The sequence below is a fragment of the Bidens hawaiensis genome, unplaced genomic scaffold, assembly GCF_021521415.1.
Source record: "Bidens hawaiensis isolate Kalapana, Puna unplaced genomic scaffold, B.hawaiensis_p1.1 tig00037905_1, whole genome shotgun sequence".
NCBI classification, from domain to species: Eukaryota; Viridiplantae; Streptophyta; class Magnoliopsida; order Asterales; family Asteraceae; genus Bidens; species Bidens hawaiensis.
In genome coordinates, this window is record NW_027496634.1 from 20,433 (window position 1) to 40,864 (window position 20,432).

The window sequence follows — 20,432 nt, forward strand, 5'->3', positions numbered from 1 at the left end:
GCTTTTCAAAATGTCTGGTTACGAAGAACAAGAGGTTTCCACTAATAAGATTCCTAGATTTTATGGACAGGAAAATTTCACAAAATGGAAAGTCTTATTTGAAGCAGCCGTTGCTATAACGATGTGGATATGTGGAATTCGATTAAGAATGGTCCACAGGATAATACTGAAGGTGCAAATGCAAATGCAACTGCTGCTGTGCGTGAAAGATTGAGAAAGGTGGATGACAGGGCCTTAGCCATGATCAAGCTAGGACTGTCTTGGGAGATTTTGATCAAGGTTGCTCATCACACAACTGCTAAGACAATGTATGATGCAATCCTTGAGATGTACGAGGGTAATACTGGGTTGAAGAACATAAAGAAACAAAGGCTCAAGCAACAGCTAGAATGATTCAAATACAAGGATGGAGAAAGATTGAAGTCAATCCTAGAAAGATTTCTAGCAATTGTGAATGAGTTGAAAACAACTAATTATGTGATGACTGGTTTTGATTTGAACACCAAGTTTCTCAATTTAATGCCGAAAGAATGGTACACTGCCTGCAAGTTCATCTTTCAAAAGCCCAACTTTAATGACTTAAAAGTGGATGATGTAGTCTGCTTCCTTCAGGCTGCTGAAATTGAGATGATTGAGAACGAAATGATCAAAGAAGAGAAAACATGTTTCCAGGTGAGCAATGCTCTCATTGCACCTATGGGAAACTTATCAACCAAAAACCAACAACAGATTCCCATTATAGAGGAACCAATTGAACATGGTGTTGATACACCTAAATCTTTTGTTGGTGGTAGTTCAAGCAACCCACAAAACCAATCAAGGTTGAATGTCCAACTCTTAGAAGATAGTGATTCAGCCTCAATGGTAAGTGGACATGCACCTTTTGTTGGTGGAAATAGAAGTCATGGATCTGACTACCATAGATTGCTCTCAATGTTCACTGAGTCATATAATGCTTTTGTAGCAAAGAATATGGTTCATACAAGCATTTTTCAAGATGATTTAGAGCAGATAGATGCTGGTGATTTGGAGGACAAGGATTTGAAATGGCAAGTTGCCATGTTGGCACTCAGAAGCAAGAGGTTATACAACAGGACTGGTAGATCACTTCTATCAGGACCAAATGAAAGAATTGGTTTTGACAAGTCAAAATCCATCTATTATAATTGCCAACAGCCAGGTCATTTTGCCAGAGAGTGCAACATGCCAAGAAACTTTCAGATGAATCAGTTTCAGAATCAACCAAGAAATCAGCAGCATCAGCAACAGTACCAACATAATCAGTCAAGAAATAACAATTTCAACAACAACAATCCCAACAACTTCAACAATTATAATCCCAACTTCAACAACATTCAACAAGTTGTGCCTCAGAATCAGAGTTTTCAAAGAAACAACAACCAAAACCTTCAAACTGCTCCAACCAGCTCAAACAGAACCAATCAAAATCAACCAAGAAATCAGGGGAATGTAGCTTTGGCTACACAACAAGAAGGTGATCTTGACTGGAGCAATCATGAAGAAGACATATCAAGAGAAAATGTTGCTGATGGCTATTGCTAAGAAAGAGGCTGGAACATTATCTCAGGTACACTCTACTCCTACAGTTAATTTACATGAAACTATAAATGAGTTAACTATAAAAGTAGGCAAGCTGGAGGGTGAGTGTTTTAGGAAACAAAGTATCATCAATAGGTATGAGGCAAGTGATTTGATTAATGAAGAGAAAATAAAGAGTTTGGAAGATGATTGTATGATCAGTTATAGAGCCCAAAAGAGATACACTACTGAGATAGATGGACTGAAGAAGATGATTGTTGAAGAAAAACTGCAGAACCCAAAACTGCAAGTGGAGAATGAATTTTTGAAAAACTTGGTCTATACAGGAAACATTTGTGGGATTTTGGATCAAGTGAAAGAAGAAGACAAATACAAAGCAGTGCCACCACCATTCAACAACAACTTTATGCCCAAAGTTAACAAAGAAAAGAGAGATGCATATCAACAACAATTTAGAGATGTCTTTCAAGATAAAGAAGAATTTGTTGATCTGTTGAGGTGAATGAAGAAGGAGAGTTTGTGGTAAAGGAAGAAGTGAAAGAAGAAAAGTCAATTGGAATTCAAGTCTCTGAAGATGATTTTGATTCTGATGATCTGAATGCTGATGACTTAAGTGATCAGATCACAAATGAAGAAATCAAAGCTGCTGAAAGGGTAGAAGATTAAAGAAACCAGAATCAATTGACAAACTTCCTTTGTATCCACCTGTCACACCAAGAATGAAGAGACAGAATGAAAGAATGAAGAGAGAGCATGTGTCTTTTGACATATGTGACAAGAAGAAGGTAAGCTACAATGCAGTAAAGCCACCAAGCAAGGCTGTGTTGGAAAGGATAAAATACAACAATAAGAAAAAGGTGACTGAAACTGCTGATGTTGAAAATTTTATCCCAGTTTACCTAGTTATCTCTAGTCATGAGGTGTTTGATATTGGGGAAGTGGAAACTATGGAAGAATATGAGAAAAAGGCAGTCAAGGCACAAAGGTAGCCTAGATGAAGAGCCAATGAATATGAAGAAAATTGTCTTTGTTAAAAGCAAGGTTGAAAGACAAGACATCAAGATTGAGGAATTTGTTCCTTTCTCAATTGATTTTGATGGTTTAAAGAATCAGAAGACTCTTGGAGTCAAAGCACCTAAACCAGGTGAAAGGTTCAAAAAAGGAAATGATCATGAAAAATACAAGGGAAAGGTTTGGTGCAAAAAATATGATGAATATGGTCACCACACTGATTCTTGTAATGAAAGATTCAACTTCAAGCCTTTTCATGTCCCAAATGAGACAAAGTATGGACAAGACTTTGTTTTGTACAATCAAAAGTATGATGCATACCTGGGAAAAGGAAATGTGGGTGGAAATGAAGCCATAAGTCAAAATGGTTTGAAATCAGCTGAAGGGACAAAGAAAGAAAAGAAAACTGAGGTCAAGACAAAACAACATGTGACTATATCAGTAAGAAGAAGTATGTCTCCTAAGAAGTATGAGAAAGTTGTGAAAAAGAGTTTTCAACCCTTGAGAATTATCCCCAAGCAAGACACACAATCAGTCAAGTCTGATGATTATCAAGGATCACCAAGTAGTGAGAAAACAAGAAACAAGGGTATCTTTCCTAGAAAGAAACCAACTAAACTTACTGGTGATGAAAGATTTATGATGAAACATGGTTATGAACCTCAAGGATTCCTTTGGAAACCCAAGGTTGAAACTAAGATGAATGAGATAGCAGATGTAAGAGATTATTCTGAAAAGAAAGATTATGTTGTGCAAGAAGATGATAGTGCATCTGGAGAATGCAAAAACACAATGTTATTTGTGAAAACTCCAAGAGAGTGTGGTTATGAAACTGACAATTCTGATAATCTTGAGTTAACACATGAAGATCCTAAACCCATAACACTCACACCCAATGCTGCTACTGAAAATGAATCTGATGTTTTGAAAGTTGAAATAGCTTGCACTTCATCACCTAACTAATCAACTTCTTTGATTTGTGCAAGAACAGTCCACTCCACTGAATGAAGTGTGGTATATGGATAGTGGATGTTCTAGGCACATGACTTGTGACAAGAGGTCACTTGTTAATTATGAAGAGAAGTTTGAAGGTCCAGTGGCATTTGGCAGTGATGAGAATGGTGGAAAGATAGTGGGAAAGGGAATATTAACTAATGGAAAAGTACATTTGATAATGTGTTCTATGTTGAGGGACTACAATATAACCTGTTGAGTATATCACAGATGTGTTTCATTTTAAGACCTGAATTTGTGATCCCACCTGACATGATTATGATGATGGCACCAAGAAATGGCAACTCGTATGAGCTCAACATGAAAGAAGCTGTTTCAAGAGGTGGTACATGTTTTGTTTCTAAAGCCACTGAAAATGAGTCAAAATTGTGGCATAGAACATTGTGTCATGTGAATTTGAAGAACATGAACAAACTTGTGAAGGGTGAGAATGTAATTGTCCTACCTACAAGGGAGTTCAAATTAGATGATAATTGTATATCATGTCAAAAAGGCAAACAACAAAAGTCAACTCATAAGTCAAAACTCATCAATTCAATTGATCAAGTGCTTGAATTACTTCACATGGATCTCTTTGGTCCTGTGAGTGTCCCAATCATAGGAAAGAAAAGATATTGTCTGGTGATCATTGATGATTATTCAAGATATACTTGGGTTTATTTCCTAAGTACAAAAGATGAGACTGCATAGTTGATAAAAGGATGTGTGACAAGGATTGAGAGTCAACTTGATATGATGGTTAAAGTGATGAGAAGTGACAATGGCACTGAGTTCAAAAATGGAGTGATTGAAGAATTTTGTGCAGAAAAAGGAATACTTCAACAATTCTCAGCTCCTAGACCTCCTGAACAGAATGGTGTTGCCTTAAGAAGAAACTGGACACTCATTGAAGCTGCAAGAACCATGATAGCAGATGCTAACTTACCAGTTACATTTTGGGCTGAAGCCATTAACACAGCCTGCAATGTTCAGAACAGGGTACTTCTCAACAAAAGACACAACAAGACTCCATATGAAATTTTCTTTAATAGAAAACCCTACATCAAGTTTCTCAAGCCTTTTGGATGCAAATGCTCACTTTTGAACACCAAGGACTACTTAAACAAGTTTCAAATCCTTGGACTGCTTCTTTGTTGGATATTCTACACACTCAAAACCCTACAGTGTATATGTGAAAGACCATTTGAGTGTCATTGAATCATCTGACATAATCTTTAATGAAAATCAATCAACAAGGTTGATGGTGCAGCATGGCTGTTTGACCTTGAAAAATTGATAAAGTCCTTCAAGATTTATCCTGAAGTCTTTGAAGAATCATTCTACAAGACCAGTGTAATTGAAGAGAAAAATAAGAAAACATTGGACTTGGAGAAGTTATGGAAGAAGGTTGCAGGTAGAGAAAGGGAGTATACATTTATAAAGGATCCCTCAAGTGAAATTATTGAACAAGTCCAAGTCAATGATCAAGAGAAAAATCACAGTCCTGAACAAGATCATGCAGAAAACATCCAAGACAATCAAGAGGTGCAAAATGATCAAGTTCAGAAGGAGGGAAACCCAAGAAACCAAACAAGTGAAGAGGAAGTTGTATCAACAGCAAGATTTCAAGATCTCTTTGAAAGATTGAATATGGAAAACAATGGTGCATCCACTTCAAGACATAATAATGAAGAAGCACCAGAATTTCATGATGCTGAAACAGAATTGATCATTAAGGAACCAGATGTCAATGAATCAAATCTTGACACAAATGTGTCTGCTGATATGATAGTCCAAACCCCTTATGTTGAAAAGAATCATCCTTCTGAAAACATCATTGGAGATATACATGAAAGAGTTACAAGAAGTCATTCTGAATCTGCAAACATCTGTTTGTCCTCCTACTTTCTATCCCAAATTGAACCAAAGAACATTGTTCAAGCTTTAAAGGACAACAGTTGGGTAGAAGAAATGCAAGAGGAGTTGGCTCAGTTCAAAGATCTACATGTTTGGGATCTTGCTGACAGACCAAGAAACAGATATGCAACTGGAACCGAATGGGTTTTTAGAAACAAAAGAGATGAAAGGGGAATATTGATTAAGAGTAAAGCTAGGCTTGTGGCATTGGGATGCCTTCAGGAGGATGGAATTGACTTTGAGGAAGTCTTTGCACCTGTTGCAAGACTTGAAGCTATAAGGATTTTTCTTGCATATGCTGCCTCAAAGAACATTAGGGTATTCCAACTAGATGTCAAATTTGCATTCCTAAATGGAAATATTGATGAAGAGGTGTATGTAACTCAACCACCAGGTTTTGAGGATCCTGTGTATCCTAACAGGGTATATAAGTTAAACAAAGCCTTGTATGGATTGCATCAAGCTCCTAAAGCATGGTATGATGAGTTGTCAAACCATCTGCTTGAAAATGGTTTCCAAAGGGGAGCTATTGACAAGACACTCTTCTACATAAAAAAGGATCAGATTTGCTTTTGTTACAAGTCTATGTAGATGATATCATCTTTGGTTCAACCAATGAACAAATGTGTATGGAGTTTGAAGGGGTGATGAAATCCAAATACAGTATGAGCTCTATGGGAGAAATGAACTTCTTTCTAGGACTGCAAGTTCAACAGAAAACTGATGGGATTTTCATTTACCAAACTAAATATGTGCAGGACATTTTGAATAAGTTCAAATGTCATGAGTTCAAAACAGCTTCAACTCCAATGGACACAAAAGAAAAGATGATAGCTGATGAAAAAGGGGAGCCTGTGGATGAGCATGAATATAGAGCCAAAATTGTATCCCTGATGTATCTAACTACAACAAGACCTGACATTATGTATGTTGTGTGTGTCTGTGCAAGATTCCAGTCAAGCCTAAAAATTTCTCACATGAATGCAGTCAAGAGAATTTTTAGATATTTGAAGGGAAGACCAGACTTGGGGATTTGGTATTCAAAGAACCAGTCTTTTGACTTGATAGCCTACACAGACAGTGATTATGATGGGTGTAACATGAGCAGGAAGTCAACATCAGGTGGATGTCAATTTATGGGAGACAGGCTGGTGTCATGGCAATGCAAGAAGCAGACCACTGTGTCAATATCAACTGCAGAAGCTGAATACAATGTTGCATCTGCTTGAGGTGCCCAACTTCTCTGGATTCAAAACCAAATGCTGGACTATGGTTTGAATTTTCTGAACACTTCTATTTTTATTGATAATAATGCTGCATATTTTACAGTTAAGAATCCAGTCCAACATTCAAATACTAAGCACATTGAAATCAGACATCACTTCATAAGAGATTGCAGTGAAAAGGTTTGATTGAAATGAAAAGAGTTGATACAAGTGACAACTTGGCTGACATATTCACCAAACCACTTGACATAACCAGATTCAACTTTCTTTTGAAAGCCCTGGGGATGATCAACTTAGATGAGGTCTGATTAAGGATGTGTGCTTAATGTGTGCCTCTATGTGCTGATTGATTATATTGATAGAGGTCACACATATTGAATGTTATGTGAATATGTTTGAATATGATACATGTTTGATGTTGACTAATATGTGCTTAAATGTTTATATATGCAAATTAGGTGTCATTGATGCCTATGATTGCTTGTCATTAACTGTTCTAATGTTATGATAAGTAGTTTGAATTGTCTAAATTGATTAAATGCTTATCTAGTGTCATGATTGATTGTTTAAATATGTGAGTAATCTGATCAGGTGATGTTGTTAGGATTGTTAGACTCAGAATTGTGTGAAGTCTGCTTGATTTTAATGATGTCATTGATGATCATGATTTGATTATGTTATGCTTGTTCTTGTGTCACAATGTGTTTTCATGTCAAAATGTTATGCTAAATTGAAACTTCAAAGAGAAACTTTTGATCTAAACTAATTTTAATAACACAGAGCAAGTTGTTAATGGTGTAGAGATATGATAATACTATTCAGTTCAAGCGTTAAAGAAGCTTAAAAGGATTTTCAATGAAAAATCTCAAAGAGTTACATTTGCTGAGAATTAAGTTATTTGCTCAAGTTAGAAGGGAATATACTTGTATATGTTTGGTCCTGTCACCTATTCTCAGAATTGATATGATAGCCATTAACCTGGAAAACTGAAAGCATTTGGGGAAAACTGTAACTTGTTTTCTATTCTTTCACTTAAAATTATGTCAATAACTTTGCTTTGAAAGGACATATACTCACATATATGTTTGGTCCTGTTGAACACTTGTGGTCAAACAGGATAGCCATTTACCTGTCAAATAGGAGATATTGGAGTGTCTGAATTTAAAACTGTTTTAATTGGGAAATGATAGTACATTGACTACTTAGCCAATCATATGGATTTAATAGGCCAAAAGGGAACTTAGTACAGTCATTAACATGTATGGTTGCTTTCTCATGATGTGTAAAATCTAAGGTGATATAAACATAAAGAAACTGCTATGTCTTATGTGGAGTTACATTGTTGTCTATGCATGTTCCTATATAAATCTTTCCAGATGATAGGCAGAAAAGTGATTATCCAGTCATACAAAAGCCTAGTGGTATTTGGTCACCAAAATGAGATGTCTGATTTAAATGAATGACAAAGAACAATTGTGAACTGCATGATTTTAAATGTTTTATCAACCAAAAGTTGATTAATGTTCACAAACCATTTTAAAAGAAAATGCAAACATGAGGGTTAATCTTAGAACTATAGGGGTGGAGGCAATCATATAAGTCCTTTAAACATTCCAAATGAAAGGCCTGTAAGTTCGACTTGCGTGGCCTGTAAGTCCAACGTTCAACCTCACATATGTTTGTAAATTTGAAAAGAAAAATTCTAAGAAGTTTTCAAAAATTTGTCATGTCATTAAAATTTTGACCAAATTTAGGGGGTCAAAGTCAAATTGGGGTGATCTGGAGAAAGACAAATAAGCCTTGAGAATAGATAAGGAGCATCAGAAAACAACATGTGTTATTCATTAAGTTTTATGCATATTAATTGAAACTAAATGATATCACCAAAGAGATGAAATTCATGATAAGTTTAGACCTGCTGTTGACCTGTCTATGTTGTCATAATAATGCTGAGAATGAAGTATTGAGAAAGCTACTTAGTCAATATGATCCCATGAATGAGATCATTTCAGCAAAAATAAAAGAAATCATTTTGAAAAGAATCATAACTGAAATTTGATCTCTAAATGCACCATTTGCTCTTAAAGAATGATTTTTCAATGATAAATATAACTAATATTGTATTTAAAGCAAAAAAGTGTTGCATTTTACCTGCAAAAGGTTTGATTATGTAACTTCGGGTAAGGTTTGATGTTTTATAACCTTTCGGGGCACACTTAGATGTTTTTATCTAATTTTGACATTTTCGGGTATGCCTTGATGATTTGAAGTTTTTCGGGTAGCAAGCTTTTAGCAAGCTTTGAATATGATATTAGCAAGCTTTTAGTGTCTTTGATCTTTATAGCACACTTAGGTGTTTGTTTTACTGTTTAAATTCAATTCTAGCAAGCTATGTGTTTTTGTGATTATGATCTTTTGAAATTACAAGTGTTTTCGGGTAAACTTTGTTTCCCGGGCACACTTTATATTTCTGGCACACTTTGACTTCTCAAATGTTCCCTTAATGTACTTGGTAATTTCAAATTGACTTTCCAAGTACACTTTGTGTTAGGAATCCACTCCTAGCACACTTTGTATCTCTTGAAGGTTTTTCGGCCATACTTTGTATCAAAGTATACTCGACTGAGTTATGAATAGTTTTCGGGTAAGGTTTGCGATATGCTAAGTTATTCGGGTAAGGTATGTGCTTAACTGTTATTATGATATTCAGGTAAGGTTAGAAGTATGTTTGAAATATTTATTTGGGCATCTTAACTGATTCCTAGCAATGTTGCCTACTTGTTATTATATACTTGATTATCTATCTTGTGATTCAGTTCTCAAGAACTCATGTATTTCAAGTAAGTTTTCTTCATATAATTAAGATATACTTTTAATTGAGTAAATTGAGCAAGCTTGGTATGTGGAAGAGACCGGGCAAACCTTGTATATTCTATAATGAACATTTTCGGGCAAGGTTTGACATTTTGATTTTATCGGGTAAGGTTTTTATGTGTTAAAGTTTTTAATGGATAAGATTATTATGTGACAGCTATTACCTCACTAAACGACAAAATGCATTTAAAACCCACTTTCAAAAAGTATATAAGAGGGAGTAAGAGAAGTTTTTCAACATTATTTTCCCTCTCTTTCTCTCCTTCCACTGATTGCTCTAAAGAAACCTAACCGACTTATCGCATTCATAATAATCCAAACCCTAATTTATCAGCCCTTACAATCCGACTCGGTAAGCATTAATTAACTGTTTTCCGATCATGATTAAGTGATAATGGGCTCTGATTATTCATGTTTACTAAAATCTCTGTTTTATGTATAGGTTATAAACTTGTCGAAGATCAGGTTCTTAATGACATTTCTTTCTTTCTTCTTCAAATTTATAACTTGAAATTAGTTAAAGTTATGAACTTTAGGACTAATTTCCTCTTTAAATGTGTTTGATTATGTCTTTTTCAGATATGGCAGATGATAACCCACCAAAATATCCTTTTGAGCACAAGCACAACATGTGTGCCTTGTTGCAAGTGATTCCGTCAAATGAAGAGGTTGTTGTGATGATCAGATGGCTGCAACAATCCAACCTTAACTTTTCTTTGACTGACTTCTACCGAAATCATTCCCTTGACTTTTGGTGATCAGCGAGATTCTTTTATGATGTTAACGGAAAGTGGATCGAAGCCACTGTAGCAAACCAAGAAGTTCGGATAGATGAAGGAGTAATCAGAAGATGCTTGCGGTTGAACGATGATAACCCATATTCACTTAATTTGACGACTGCTCAACTTTTCAGAATATTTAGTCAAATGATGGGTTATCAGGGGACTGTTCACGAAGGAAAATTCCAGAAAGGAGTGTTCCCCTTGTTATATCGATTTGTAATTCATCACATCATTCAGGGTTTTGCCCCTCGAAAGGGATCATGGACACTCATGAGTAGGGCTTGGCTAATGCCACAGTTGCTGTCTTATTCAGATATCCTTTCAATTATTCGAAGATGATTTTTGAAGGACTAGTGAGCAACCTGAAAAAGGCAGAACATGATAGATTCCTGCAATATCCCAGATTTCAACAGATCATTTTTTACCAGGAGTTGGAATATTTACCTGTTATTGGAATCACACATTCACTGCAAAATCCGGATACATACAAGAGAATTACAATATCAAGCAGTACCAACAGATTCGATCCGAATATTGTACATGAAGATCTACCATGGCTAATGGTTGATAATATCCAAATTCCTCATCTACATGAGTTATTATCTGAAGAGGAACATGTTGTAGAGAATGTGAATGATGAAGATGATGACTCTGATGGTGATGAGGGTGATGAAAATGCAAATAATGATGGTAATGATGATGGGAATGATAGAAATGATGGAGATAATGATCGAGATGCTGGAGATGATGGTAATGATGGGAATAATGAGAAGAGAAATGTTGTTGATGCTGGTTTTGCAGAAGGGGGAGATGCCAATTTTGATAATAATGTACAACATCAGGGGGAGTTTCAAATCGTTCCAACACCACCAAACACACCCCTGGCCTCACCACCACAAACACCAGCCTACCCACCATCACCAATTGCCCAAATCACCCAATCACTACCACACTCACCACCACCAGCCTTAAACCAAACCTCACAGATAAACTTAAACCAAACTCCACCACATTCCTCTCCACTAATAAATGACCAAATTACTTAATCCCCGCCCACTCACATGCCCATCCAACCACAACCTCAAATCCAACCCCAACCCCAACCCCAACCTGAAATCCAACCACAACCTCAAATCCAACCCCAACCTCAAACACAACCCCAAACTCAAACATCACCATCCGATGCACCTCCTTCAAATGCCTCCCTACTACAAAGAAATTTTGACTTTATTCACTAGAACATTGATCTGAAGGGAGAATATTCTACGTTAAGAAAAGAAAATGATGAGTTGAAGGCTCAGTTGGCTGTTGCTCATGAACGAATTCAAACCCTGGAGCAGGAGGTTGAGAAGACCTCAGCTGCCCTAAAACAGGGGGAGAATTTAATTGAGCCAACTAATGCAGTTGTAAGGACTGATGATGTTGTGATGATAGAGGCTGGAGTAATGTCAATCTATGATGGTTTGACTTGTTTATTGAATGCATATGAAGCCTATGAAGAAAGTAGTGAAAGACTAATATCAGAAGAGGACTGTGAAGCTGATGAGTCTGAAGAAAATCAGCAAAACTATGATACCTGATAATGAAATTTTGAATGTATTGAACAGAGATGAAGATGAGGAAAGAGGAGAGAAGGAGACTGAGGTCGGATATGAAATGATGAATATTGATTCAAATGTGGCTACCACTGATGTAGTCACTAATACTTTGACCGAAGGACAAAGTGATGTAATTATTAATAATAATGCTGCTACTGAGGAGCCTACACTAACTGAACCTGAAATTGAACAACCTGAAAGCTACAAGAGGGTAGAGCATGATTTAGAGATGGATCAGTTGGACAAAGAGATTGATGATTATGTCTCTGAAACTGAAAAATAATTGAAAAGAAGATTGGATAAAGGAAAGGCAAAAGTCTATGAAGAAGAGCCTGTTAGGGCAGATCTTGCTAAAGAAAGGATGAATGTGGAAGAAGATGAAGCTGCTGTTGCTGCCAGGAAAGAATTTGAAAATGTTGTGAGAGAAACAAAGATGGCCAGAAGTATAGAGATTATCTGAGAAAACATGGCTATTCTGAAAAGAATTTGTCACACTTAAAGATTGAACAATTATGAGATGCTTACAATAACACCATAGAAGAAGTAAAAGAAAATTTTGTGAGAGAAAATGAACTGGCTGAGAAACTGGAAGCCCTGAAAGAAAAATTTGATGGAAAATGTGGTTACTTGATGAGTAAGGGAATGACACCAGAAACAGTGGATAGACTAACTAAGGCTGCTGTTGAGTCACTCTACAACAAGTTTAAAAAGAAAGATCAATTGAAGAGAGTGCAACCAGAGCCATCCAATGTACAGCCCAGAAGAGATCAAGATGAACCCCTACAAAGAAAAGAAAAATCATGGCACTCAGGGAGAAACAAAAGGCCCAAGTTGAAAAAGAAAAATCAAAAGAGGAAACTGCTGATGAAACCCCAATCCCAGTGGAAGTGAAACATGAACCAGTTGATGAACCTATTATTCCATGGGAAAACGAAGAAATGATCAAAATACTAAGGGGTATAATGGTGAATCAAAGGGGAATGGATGTGGATACGTTTAATGCACTGAGTAAAGATGATTTGAAAGAACTGTTTTATGTGCAAAAGGCTGAGTGAGAAAAAGTCCTGTTTGAGGGTGATAATCCCCGAAGTTTTATAGAAGGGAGATTTGTGCCTGCAGGGTTGTCAAACAATCCTGGGGTAGTAAAAATGATTTTGAAACTTTGTAATGAAGCAGGAGAAAACTTTGCAGAACTCATCAACCTCCCTGCTGAAATGATAGAATCAATGTTCATAAAAACTTTCAAGGTAAGGCCTAGCAAACCAATGAAATCTATCCCATTTAGGCCTCCTATCTCAAGGCAGCACATAACAGCAGACAGAGGTGAATCAAGTAGAGCCGGGTCACAAAGAGAAATGAGACCATAATCCAATGTGGATCTTCCAAGAACTCTCTACTTTGACTCAGTATCTGAATCTTTAAAAGTGATTATGGAAAGCAGACAATTGAAAGACATTGTATTCAGAGACGATTTTGCTGAGTATTCAAGGGAACAATTGAAGAAAATGGCAACACTAAATATATATGATAATCATGATCGAAACAAGTTGGCCGGGAGACAGTAAAATGAACTCTTAAAATATCTGAAAAGTGAAGCTGATAAAGGGTTCCCATTCTTGAAAGAAAAGAAAAGTTGGAAGAAGACAAAGCAGGATAAAACAAGAAGAGCAACAAGATTGAAAAAGATAAGTAGTGCTGAATTGAATTATCAGTTGTCTGTGAGAAACAACAATCTGTCAAACATGAATACTTGTATAAGCACTGAGAGGAGAATGACACGTCCAAACTACACTGTTCAGAAGAATGGCATCATCGCTGAAACTGAATATAAAGAAAATGATGGCCACTATGTTCTTCGAAACTCAGAAGGGATTATCTTGGGGATAATCAAGAAGGATGAAGACCTGACTTATCTGCACGATGAAGATCTTAGAGATATAAGGGATATGGATATTTCTGAAAGTCACACTCATTACCAGATCCTTTCTATCTTCAGACAAAGGGCAGGAACAGTGATAGTCAATAGATGACAAGTAGCCTATGATGCCAGAAGAAGATGAAGATCTTAGAATAGGTTTTGCTATGTAATGTCTTCGGACAGAATCCTAAATATGTAATTGTTTGACATTTTGAATATGTAAAGTTTGATTTTGATTTGATGTGTATTTTGACTATGTGTAAGTAACTGTAGAAGTGTTTTGGAAAAGCTGAGGTGTTCCAATCTAGGGGGAGATTGTTGAGTCAAGATTTGACCTAAGAGATGTATAATGAAGATTGGAATCTTCTCAACCTCCTCTGGAATCTCTATGGAAATCCGAACACACTTGGATTTCCGGGTAAGGCTTTCTTACCCTAGCAAGGTATTTTGTCCATCGGGCAAGGTTATCCTCTAGAACTCTTCTTTAGTGTATACCCGGGCAGGGTTCACTATGTCTAGCAGGATTGTTCTTCATAGCCGAGTAAGGTTTACCTACGGGTAAGCTCTTGGCTAACCAAGCTCATGAAGCCAAATGATTGGAAGATCGGGCATGGTATTCATCAATAATACAGTGGTCCGAGTAAGCTTGATGTGAGTAAAGTTATATCTTAAGTGACATCGGGCAGGGTTCAACTCATGCAGAGTATAGTGCTACCTAGCACACTTTGCTAATAAGTTATTTTCTAGCAAGGAGTTGAAGGGACCATTGAATAACAAGGTTGCTCGTAAGATCATGTCGGGCAAACTCTAATATGATCAAGAAGATTGAGGTCTGCTAGGTGAGTATTTTCCTTTAAAAAAATACTCTAAGTAAAGCCTACCCGGAAAACTGTTTCCAAGCACACTTAAAGGTTACCATGTCTACCCGAAGAAGACAAGGCTAAAGCCTACCCGGGAAAGACAACTTATGCAAATTCTACCCGGAAGACCTATTTTTACACTTAACATAGTTTTGAATATGTAATTTGAATATGTATTTTATATTTAGGGTTTCTAGAAGGAATGACAGCTGTCTTGAGGTGTCAGACTTATAAAAGGAATATTTTAGGTCACGCCTCAGTGACAGACGGATAGAGACTATTGAGAGAATATTTGTTGAGCGTGACGGCTGTCATAGAATAGTACGGACATATCTTTCCATCAAGAAACCCTAGATCGATTAACATTTGTATGACATGTTTATATGAATGGAAATCTTTTGAGTGAACTTGTGCGTTAGTTACATGTTATTGATCTTTTAGCAACTACACTGTTTGTTATTGATTCCACCTTTAACAAACAGTTTTCTTTTCTAAAATAGCAACTGTCATTAACTCTCTTGTCGACACATTAAATGTGTGAGTTATGACGTGATTGTAAGATTGTGTCTGATTATACGAGACCGACATAAGCATATACACCGGATATGTATATACACTGTATATGTATGTATGCAACGTATATGTACGTATGTAACGTTTAAGTATGTAACGTATATGTATGTATGTGCCGTATAAGTATATGTATATAGCTGTATATGTATGTGCCGTATAAGTATATGTATATAGCCGTATATGTATGTGCCGTATATGTTTAATATTCGGCGAAAATGTTTTAATTAACTCTGATATTTCGAACTGTGTTTATGAGTAAATCCAACGTCCAAGTAGGGCACTGGGACCGGGCACTTACATATGGGTTTTAATCGAAGAAGACAAATGGGTTTTGGTGCTGGTGGAATTCTACCCGATATATATATATATATATATATATATATATATATATATATATATATATATATATATATATATATATATATATATATATATATATATAAGCTTACTTTGTTCTATTTATTAAAATAATTTTATAATGAAATAGGTAAAATTACTATCCCCCCCCCCATGTGCCTTAAACATGACCAAATTTAACGAGAAGATCTAACTTGGTTAGGTCTAAAGGACAAAGGGTGTAACATTTGGAAACGTAAAGTATAAATTAAGTCAATTTTAAAGAAAAAGGACAATCACCGAACTTTCCCACATGCCATTAGTAGACATCGAGGTTGATGAACAGTTAAACTACATCGAGCAGCCTGTAGGGATAGTTGACCGTAAGGAAAAGAAGCTTCATAATATGGTTATTCCTTTAGTGAAAGAGATATGGAGGCATCGTAAAGAATCGGACGCTACTTGGGAAGTTGAAGAGAAGATGCGCAAGTTTTACCCATATCTGTTTAAGTAAAAGTTAGGTTTCAGAGACGAAACCTCTTTTAAGGAGTGTAGACTTGTAACATCCTATGATTTCTTTGAGTAATATTAAATATTAATTTCGCGTGAAGAATTAATATAAGTTGGTAGAATAATAATAAAATAATAATAAAGATAAGGATCGTGGGCTAAAATAAACAAAGTTAATTATGGACTTAAGATGAAGATGGGTCTAAGGTCTATGGGCTTAGGGATTATAAATACCCCCTAAACCCTAGATCCCTTCCATCTCCATTTATCTACACCTCAGCCTCCACCATAAAAAACACACACTTAAGCCAAAACACTCTCTACTCTATCATATTCAACGATCCAAGACCAACCGAATGTAATAAATCATTTATCTCAGCTGACCAAACATTTTAGAACCCGACACTGCAGCCCCGGGATGCCGAATGAGTCGTTTGAATCTACATCTAGCTGTATTCGGGTGTTTAATAAACCAAAAACGAGTTTAAGGACCACCTTAGCTCAGGTCTGGACACCCCAAAGCTGAATAGGTCATAAACAATCAAACTCCGGCCAACCATGGTGGTTAACGGTCGCTGACGGCGCCAGAATTGAAGAAAAACCTTGAAAAACGCGAATAAGGAAGATGTACTGAACATACGGGCGTATAAGTATATACGCCACATATGTTTGTGTGGCGTATAAGCATATACGTCGTATAAGAATATACACCGTATAAGTATATACGTTGTATATGCATGTATGCAACATATATGTACGTATGTAACATGTAAGTATGTAACGTATATGCATGTATGTGCCGTATAAGTATATGTGTATAGCCGTATATGTATGTTCCGTATATGTATATGTATGTGCCGTATATGCATATGTATAAGCCGTATATGTATGTGTCGTATATGTTCATGTATAAGCCGTATATGTATAGCTGTGTATGTTTTGGCGTGTACGTATGTGTATGTCGTGTATGTATATGTATGAAGTATATGTATGGGCGTATATGTATGTGTATTCCATATATGTATATGTGAGACTTATATGCATGGGTATGCCGTATATGTATAAGTATGACGTATATGTATGGGCATATATGTACGTATAGGCATTCCGGGTATGTATATAATGTATATGTATGTCGTGTATAGGGCGTAAATGTACGTATGCCGTATATATATATATATATATATATATATATATATATATATATATATATATATATATATATATATATATATATATATAGCAAGGTTATAATAAGAAGTAGATTTTTCCTAATAAATGTAGGAAGTGTGTTTTCACCATTAAATCTAATTAAACACACTGCACAATAAACACACTTTCCATATCCACCATCAGATCAGCATATCTAACGCACCAGATTACTTCTTACACTTCTTATACACACTCTACTTCTTATTTTAACCCCCACCCTATATATATATATATATAGAGAGAGAGAGAGAGAAAGAGAGAATGGCATGAATGTATTTATGACGTATACGTGTGTAAGCAAAGAACATAGACTTATACGTAAATACGCTAAGAATAAAGAACCAATTAATAAAGAAAGGTAAGGTAAATGTCTTATACATATGATATAAATAGGAGTAGTTAATGATGCTTGTTAATTGTTACACAGTTAGCCGTGCACAGCTCAAGAAGGGCATTACTGTAAATTCGGATAGGAATCGTTCACAGGTGACTTTCTAGCCCCACTTACTTAATATGTCTTCGGGGCCGTGTGCATACTCAATATGATTAGTTAATACACTTACCATAAGTGGTAAGTGTATGTTATATGAATTTTTGTAAAGTATGTATGAATGATATAGAAGGGAATGTATCAAATTGTATGAATGATAGTATGAAGAAATATATGTATAAAGGTATGAGTAAGCAGAAAGGAGCGACCAGACCCTTATAATATCTGAGAGATTATATGGCGAAAGGCTCTTTAAAGCGTATAATTAAATATATAAAAGTAAGATAAAATATGAAATTATAAAAAAAGAAAAATGAGAATGTAAAAATGAAGATATATACTTATGTCTGAATGTATGAAGTATGTGAATGTAATGTATGTTGTTTGATTATGTAGAACTCACTAAGCGTAGCTGGTTTCTAGTATGCACGTAGGTAAATAGATTAAACCAGTTTGCTTGAAGGGGACACGTGGCATGATCTGAAGAGGCTGGCCTCAGAAGAAGAAATATCATGATGTTTTAATATTATGTTTTATGTTATGCTTAAAGACAAGATTTGAACATTTTGTATTGAATGGTTGACTTTTATTATTCCGCGAAAAGGTTTTAATTAACTCTGATATTTCGAACTGTGTTTATGAGTAAATCTAACGTCCAAGTAGGGCACTGGGACCGGGGCCTTACATATGGGTTTTAATCGAAGAAGACAAATGGGTTTTGGTGCTGGTGGAATTCTACCCGAGATATATATATATAAATACATATATATATATATGTATATATATATATATATATATTTAAAAGCTTTTTTTGTTCTATTTATTAAAATAATTTTATAATGAAATAGGTAAAATTACTATCCCCCCTCCCCATATGCCTAGAACATGACCAAATTTAACGAGAAGATCTAACTTGGTTAGGGATAAAGGACAAAGGGTGTAACATTTGGAAACGTAAAGTACAAATTAAGTCAATTTTAAAGATAAAGGACAATCACTGAACTTTCCCACATGCCATTAGTAGACATCGAGGTTGATGAACAGTTAAACTACATCGAGCAGCCTGTAGGGATAGTTGACCGTAAGGAAAAGCAGCTTCGTAATATGGTTATTCCATTAGTGAAAGTGATATGGAAGCATCGTAAAGAATCGGACGCTACTTGGGAAGTTGAAGAGAAGATGCACAAGTTTTACCCTGATCTGTTTAAGTAAAAGTTAGGTTTCGGAGATAAAACCTCTTTTAAGGAGTGTAGACTTGTAACATCCTAAGATTTCTTTGAGAAATATTAAATATTAATTTCGCCGGAAGAATTAATATAAGTTGGTAGAATAATAATAAAATAATAATAAAGATAAGGATGGTGGGCTAAAATAAACAGAGTTAATTATGGACTTAAGATGAAGATGTGCCTAAGGTCTATGGGCTTAGGGATTATAAATCCCCCTAAACCCTAGATCCCTTCCATCTCCATCATTCTACACCTCAACCTCCACCATAAAAAACACACACTTAAGCCAAAACACTCTCTACTCTATCCTATTCAACGATCCAAGACCAACCGAATGTAATAAATCATTTATCTCAGCTGACCCAAAATTTTAGAGCCCGACACCCGCAGCCCCGGGATGCCGACTGAGTCGTTTGAATCTAGATTTAGCTATGTTCGGGTGTTTAATCAACCAAAAATGAGTTTAAGGGCCACCTTAGCTCATGTCTGGACACCCCGAAACTGAATAGGTCATAAACGATCAAACTCCGGCCAACCATTGTGGTTAACGGTCGCTGACGGCGCAAGAATCAAAGAAAAACCTTGAAAAACGCGAATAACGAAGTTGAACTGAACATACGATCGTAGAAGTATATACGCCGCATATGTATGTGTGGCATATAAGCATATACGCCGTACAAGCATATACACCGTATAAGTATATACGTTGTATATGCATGTATGCAACGTATGTGTACGTATGTAACGTGTAAGTATGTAACGTATATGTATGTATGTGTCGTATAATTATTTGTATATAGTCGTATATGTATGTGCCGTATATGTATATGTATAACTATATATGTATGTGACGTATATGCATATGTATAAGCCGTATATGTATGTCATGTATATGTACATGTATAAGTCGTATATGTATTGATGTGTATTTATAGGCGTGTACGTAAAAGTATGTCGTGTATGTATATGTATGAAGTATATGTATGAAGTATATGTATGGGCGTATATGCATGTGTATGCCGTATATGTATATGTGAGACATACATGCATGGGTATGCCGTATATGTATATGTATGACGTATATGTAAGGGCATATATGTACGTATAGGCATGTCGTGTATGTATATAATGTATATCTATGCCTTGTATAGGGCCTGTATGTACATATGCCGTATATATATATATATATAGAGCAAGGTTATAATAAGAAGTAGATTTTTCCTAAAAAGTGTAGGAAGTGTGATTTCACCATTAAATCTAATTGAACACACCGCACAATAAACACACTTTCCATATCCACCATCAGATCAGCATATCTAACGCATCTGATTCCTTCTTATACA